Below are 6,000 nucleotides of genomic sequence, written 5' to 3' on the forward strand. Positions count from 1 at the left end.
TTAAGCTTTGGTGATCTGTTTTTATGATGAAATGTCTTCCACTCAAATAATGACTCCACTTCTTGACTGCATAGAGTATGGCAAAGAGTTCTCTTTCATACACTGAGAGTGCTTGATGTTTAGGAGCTAGCACCTTGCTGATATATGCTATTGGATGCCCTCCTTGCTGCAACACAGCCCCAATCCCTATTCCCGAAGCATCTGTCTCCACCACAAACTCTCTTGAGAAGTCTGGTAAAGCTAGTACAAGAGTAGAGGTCATGGCCTTCTTAAGCTCCTCGAAAGCTTCCTGAGCTGCCTCATTCTACCTGAAAGAATCTTTCTTGAGAAGATCTGTGAGAGGTCTACTTATACCTCCATAATTCTTCACAAACCTCCTATAGTACCCTGTGAGACCCAAGAATCCCTTTAACTGTTTCACAGTAGTAGGTAAAGGCCATTCTTGTACTGCCCTCAATTTCCCGGGGTCTGTTGATACCCCTGCAGCCGAGACATAATGGCCTAGGTACTCCACCTTATCCTCCCCAAAGTTGCATTTAGATTGCTTTGCAAAGAGGGAGTGTTCTCGTAGCAGCATGAATGCCCTCCTCAAGTGTTCCATATGTTTTCTCCAATCCTGACCGAACACCAGAATATCATAAAAAAAACTAATACAAATTTTCTGAGATATGGTCTGAATACCTCATTCATCAGACCCTGGAATGTTGAGGGTGCCTTAGTGAGCCCGAAGGGCATAACCAGAAACTCATAATGTCCCTCGTGAGTTCAGAAGGCTGTCTTATGCACATCTCTTTCATACATTCGAATCTGGTGGTAACCAGACCTCAAGTCGATTTTCGAAAAGACTGAGGACCCATGCAACTCATCCAGTAATTCTTCCACTAGGGGAATAGGGAACTTGTCTTTAATAGTCAAGTTGTTGAGACTCCTGTAATCAACACACATCCTCCATGTACCATCATTCTTCTTCACTAACACTATAGGGGATGAGAATGGGCTATGACTGGACTGTATAATTCTTGACTCTATCATCTCTCTTGTCATCTTCTCAATAACGTCTTTCTGTAGTGTAGGGTACCTGTAAGGCCTGATGTTTACTGGCTGGCCCCCTTCCTTAAGTGGAATCCTGTGATCATGTGGCCTTTTGGGAGGTAGGCCTTGAGGTTACCTAAAAATATCTTCAAATTCTCTGAGTAATAACTCCAGTTCAGGTGCCTTTTTATTTTCCTGACTGCTGCTGACTTGCACCTTGCTGGTACAAGCTAATTCCAACGTGTAGAGTTGCACCCTGGTCAGCTGATCCTTTTTTTGTAATAGTTTCTCCATTTGTTCCTCTCCGATGGTCTTGAGTTCTTCAGAATTACTCCCTTGTAATATACTCTCCTTATCTCCTACCACAAATTTCATCTGCAATTCCTTGAAATTCCACAGTATATCTCCCAAGGTCGATAGCCACTGTACTCCTAGGACCATATCGTAACTTTCCAAGGGAAGCAGTAGCATATCTGCCTCATACTTTCTGCCTTGCATCTTCCACCTGAACTTCTTGCACACTCTTTTACAATTCAGTTCATTACCATTAGCCACTGCCACCTTCACCATTGGCATAGGCTCAGTTAGACACCCCAGCCTTCCTCCTACCTCCTCATTAAGGAAATTGTGAGTACTACCAGAGTCCACCAGAATGTGCAGCAATCGTCTGCCCACAATACCCACCACCCTCATGGTTTGAAAACTTTGAGTGCCCAAGAGAGCATTTAAGGATATCTGTGGTGGTGGAATCTCCTCCAATTCTTCCTCTGTTGACACTTCTTGATCTTCTTCGACTGCTTCCACTTCAATAAGGAAGGCCTGCCTTCTTGAACATTTGTGCCCAGGTACGAACTTCTCCTCACACCAAAGACAAAGATTCTTAGCCCTTTTCTCATCCATTTCCTTCTGAGTCAGTGTTCTGTGGGGGTGGTTGTGTAATGGTGGTGTATTTCGTTGGGAAGTATGGATTGGCAGTAGCAGTAGGCCATTGCCTGTGTTCTTGTAGTTGCTGGTCATGGTGTTTCTAGAAGTGATAAGTGGGCTGTTTTTAAGAGTATTTGTAGTAATGCTTGGGAAGTGTGTGTGGTTGTTACTGGTGAAAGGATTATGTAGCTTTGGAATGGGAGAGCCTGGTTTGTGTAGGACTGTGTAGGTTGATTCTTGTAGTTTGGCTAGGGAATAAGCTTGAGTTAGTGTGGTGGGATAAAACATGCGAATGGGTAGCTGGATTTCGCTTTTCAGTCCCCCAGGAAATGGCTAAGAGCATCAGATTCAGTGATTGTAACCCTGTTCAGTAAAGCGTCAAACTCCGTCATGTAATCTTGCACAAATCCAACCTGTCTAAGGTTTTTTAGATCTGCCATAGGGTCTTCATACCCCGAGTCACCAAACCTCGACACTACCGCTGTCACATATTCACTCCAGATCACTGCTTTCCCTTCTACTCCCAGTGACCTCACATACGCCTGGTGCCACTGTAGTGCCTTTCCCTCGAGGTGGATAGCCACCAATTTCACCTTAACATCGTCAGGAGTCATGTCTACTTCGAAAAATTGTTCGCACCTATACAACCACTCTCTTACTCCCTCACCACTGAACCTAGGAAATTCGAGCTTGCCTATTTTGGCAGTAGCAGAATAGTGTCCCACATCAGATCCACTAGTTTGATGAGAGACAGATTTTGACCACCAACTTGCAGGTGCTGCATCAGGCGACTCTGCTGTAGTGCGAGTCCACTGATCATCTCAATCAGTTGATCGATCCTGCTATTGGTGTTGCTTGTGCTGCTTTTGAGCTCGATGATTGCCTTATCTTGCTCTTCTAAGGCTGTGGCCATCTTGCTAACTTCATGTGCGCGTGTTCCCGTCCCCATAGGTGCTAGGAGGTGGCTTTGATACCAACTGTGATGGACTAGACTGATGAAGATACAACCGAGAAGAAGAGAAGATAGAAGAGAGGAAAAAGATCGAAGAGAAGCAGAGAAATTCAGAGGATTTCAAGAAAACAACATTCTTCATTCATGGATAGAGTAGTGATTACATCAGTGATCCTTTATACTAGGAATTACTGACTCACGCTATTCCTGCTTCTCTGTAACTAACTTCTTCAGACTTATGAAATATACCCCTATTCTCATATTTGTTATATTCTCGTCCCTCACTCTTCTTTCTTATAATTTGACCCCGCAATTCTTCTTTTATTGCAATCGACTCCTTTGCCCTCTTTTAACTTGTAACAGAAGGGAATCTCCTTTAGTACCTCATGGAAGCCCTTGTAATTGAAGTGGCCTCTGCGAGGTTGTCGGCCCCTGACGAGACCATTGGAGACACGGGCACCTGAGCTAGGGTTTCTGGTGGAGGGCATGGGCTCATGGCGAGCCTCGCTGTGGGTTGTACCGCGAGATAGGGTTTTTGGTAGAGGGCCATGGGTGGAGGTCCTCAGGGGGAGAGTCCGGTTTGATCTCAGAGGCTTCGAGAGGTTGTCGAGCCTCCTTAAGGGTCGTAATGGTCACGGAAACCTCACAACGAGCTCGTCCTACAATGGACTTACGAGATCTCATGGAGATCGAGCTCTGGTGGTCAAGATGGGGGGAGAGGGTGACAGTGGAGATGGCAGTGGCATTGTAAAGAAACTTGGAAAAGGGGACGAGGGTGTTTCAGTAATTTGACCATATATTCCCAATGGGGAATACCTATTCACCATGCACATGGATGAATAGCCATGCAGCATATATGTTTGGTGGGAGGTCCGACCCGGAATGGATATTTTGCATATCCATGTTTTCAAACATCGAAATGGGTATTCCGCACGGAATATGCAAGGAAGGAAATCTCCATTCAAGCCAACTAAACATGCCCTTAGGGATAAAGAATGAATTGACAACTCAGAAATTTTCCTTTCCCTTTTTTGACTTTTTGTTTTTTTTTGCTGTGGAGTTCTATTTTTATTTAGAGTGTAGACTAAGGTAATTAGTTATTGAATTCTTTCTAATTACAAGTGACATATATATTATTGGTGCAGATTTAATGTATTCTCCCTCTATAGTCTTTTACTTCCGTCTTGATCAGGTGGTCCTGCTCCTTAATAATTTACTATGGAAATCAATCGATGCATCCAACCTCAGCGCGATGCAGGCAGTTTTGCTGTATGACTTTTCCGTTTATGTTGTCTTTATGGAGGTTTTCTATGTCAGGGATGGACTGACCAAGGAAATGAACTTGATTATTTAACATTAAATCTCGATGTTCACGACATATATACTTTCTCTACATGCAAAATTTTGATTAGTTATTCCGAATTTCTTTTTCTTTGCTAATACACAGTTCTTACAGATGGTTGCATCGCAATTTCCTTATCGTTTTGCTCATGGACATGAATGCGGTATAATTGTTAGTTTTCTCACGTTTTAACACTCTAGGCGAGATTGTTATTCTCATATCTTCTGTTTTTCCCTTCCCAAATTTTTACTTCCTCTACAGATACAATACATCGTGTCACTTTCAGATGGGCCTACTGGTTTAGGATGCATGAAAAATCAGTCTAACGTAAATAATACGTATCCAATTAATTCGCATCAATCAGGTGATGACTCAAAGACTAGTTGATTTTTCCGTCTCAAGTGGTGGCGATGGTGAGTGAATAAATTTATAGATATGACGGGAGAAGGTGATTGGATGAGTGAACAAATGTTAACAGTAGAGATGAATGAACTTATAAGTAATATATAGAACTACATATATTAGAGATTATATAATATGGACTTTTGGTGATGGATGGTAATGGAGTCAACCCACCCCAATCTTCGTAATTAAATGAATCAATAAGTCATAGGAACTAGAAAGATAATGAAGAAACTGACACATAAATCTATTTTTGGGAAATAATTTTTTAGAAAGGTTATTATGAGAATCATTTTTAAAAGGAAGCCTAGTATGGGTAAAAGGTCCAAAAGGAGAAGACTGACCTACAACTTTTTGCCCTTAATCTGCCTCTTTACGACCATTCATTCCTCTTCCAATATGGCACTATCTCACACATGTGCACTAATTGTAATAGGACTCCTCAAACGTTGGGGACCCCAAGTCCCTGTTTGTTTGTACACATTTAAAAATATCACGGGCTGGTGGATGAGCATCACTATTGTCGTTTCTTTTTACGATTCATTTATACTTGATGAAAGAAAGCATTAGATAACAAAACCATGATGCAGAGGTGTTTTTGAAGCCCAAACGTCATTGTTCTTATCATTTTCAGTAAAAATACTAGCTGAAGTCCCAAGACTGATATTATCATAGAGCAACGATATTTTCAATAAATGAATAGTTCACAAGGCCAAAGGCGGCCACAACCATCTCCACATAAATGAATGGTAAGATTTGTTAGGTGGTGTTTGAGATCCTTTTGAAGCTACTCGGGAAGCCTGAGTAATTTGTGCAGTCCGGTCTGAAATGAAGTCCCTGACCCTTGGGGTTATTGGAATTGGCCAGGCCTAATGTCGGGTATTAACTTTTCGCCAGACAGGTCTCCGATTCGAGATTTTCGTTGAAATGAACCATTTGTTTTTCTACTCGGAAGTCACTCGGGAGACCTGACTGACTTCTGGAGAGTAATCTGAAATGAGCCCCATGATCCTAAAAACCCCTAGGCCCGGCTGGGCCTCACCTTAGATGTTGGCGATTCGCCCGATGAGTGAGTACCTCGAGAACCTCGCTGGAAGGTCGTCTGACATATTTTCTTTCATATCTCAAGATGATTTCTTCTATTTGGATTTCTCTTTGACATTTTCATTAGCATAACTCTTGTCAACACCCCGTTTTGATCCACCGGTGCTTAGGGATCGTTGAAGGGGACCCCGACTATATTCTCCATTTATCGAGGAAATTATGTCTGATTATTGCTCGATAAGCTTACTGCTTTTGAAATTGGGGCGTTTCCTTAACTTAACTCCAATTTTATATTTTCGAAAAC

Source organism: Punica granatum, chromosome 7 (assembly GCF_007655135.1).
Source record: "Punica granatum isolate Tunisia-2019 chromosome 7, ASM765513v2, whole genome shotgun sequence".
Classification (NCBI taxonomy): Eukaryota; Viridiplantae; Streptophyta; class Magnoliopsida; order Myrtales; family Lythraceae; genus Punica; species Punica granatum.